Genomic DNA, 1,230 nt, shown 5'->3' with positions numbered 1-1,230 from the left:
TTTACTATGCAATCTATGTGATCATGGTAAAGTGACTTTATCTCCATGAACCACATTATCTTCATATATAAATGAGGAGACAGGAGTGGGTGAATTCTAAACTTTCTCTTAACTCTTGATCTAAAATCCATTCCTCACTCCTCCTTTCAATTGATGGAGACCTTACAGTTTCAGTAAGAGCCCATTCCAATATTAAAACCCCTTTTTCTTTGCACAGTTTTTGTTGTACTTGTTTTAATTTTATTGTACTTGGCTTAATTAATCTTTGTGTTTCTTCACAAAAAATTTCCATTTCTGACTAAGGAAACCAAGCTTCTTCCCTCTTTTATTTGGTTGTTCTAATCTAAACACAGGGGCTCCTTTTTAGCTCTCATTTTCTCAATTTTCTATTGCTTCAAAAAAAAAAAGATTGGGAAAACAAATCAACTTAGAAATTCAATAATTTATATGAAGAGTTTTTGGGAAAAGAGTAAAATGTTATCTATGTATGATGACCATCCTTCAGGAGAAGCACTGAGTCCCCTATCCCTTCTCTTTTTTGAACTTTTTGAGGATGCGCAGGCGAATCTGCTTGGTCTTGACACTATACACAATAGGGTTCATGAGTGGTGGGACAAGCAGGTAGACATCTGCCATCAACACATGGAGCTCTGGAGAGACATTCTGCCCAAAGCGGCTTATTATGGATAACCCAATCATGGGTATGTAGAGGATGAGCACAGCACAGATATGGGAAATGCAGGTGTTAAGAGCTTTGACACGCTCTGTCTTAGAGGCAACACTCAACACTGTGACCAGGATGAGTATATAGGACAGAAGCAGTAATACTGAGTCTACTCCTGTTGAAGAGATGATCACCATGAGCCCATAGATGCTGCTGATCCTCCGGCTGGATACTGTCAGCTTGATAAGATCCTGGTGCAGGCAGAAGGGGTAGGAGAGGGTAGTGATGCTATGGAACTGCAACCTTTTCAAGAGGACAGGGACAGGGAAGACCAGAATGAGGGCTCTTGCAGCACTGGCAAGTCCAATCCTAATGATTACACTGTTAGTGAGGATGGCTGAATAGCGTAGTGGGTCTCTGATGGCCACAACACGGTCAAATGCCATGGCCAGCAATATAGCTGACTCAATGATAGAGAACACATGAATGAAGTACATTTGAGTTGCACAGGCAATGAAGGAAATATCTCGAACTTGGAACAAAAAGACACTGAACATAGTGGGCAA

The 1,230-nt window shown here is 40.7% G+C and overlaps 1 pseudogene; it reads right to left on the bottom strand.

Annotated features, from left to right (window-relative positions):
* Positions 1–422: 422 nt before the first annotated feature.
* Positions 423–1,224, bottom strand: LOC123239020 (annotated as a pseudogene).
* Positions 1,225–1,230: the final 6 nt, after the last annotated feature.

The sequence above is a fragment of the Gracilinanus agilis genome, chromosome 3 (assembly GCF_016433145.1).
Source record: "Gracilinanus agilis isolate LMUSP501 chromosome 3, AgileGrace, whole genome shotgun sequence".
NCBI classification, from domain to species: domain Eukaryota; kingdom Metazoa; phylum Chordata; class Mammalia; order Didelphimorphia; family Didelphidae; genus Gracilinanus; species Gracilinanus agilis.
The sequence above is the reverse complement of the archived record's forward strand: the minus strand, read 5'-3'. Positions and strand labels throughout refer to the sequence as shown.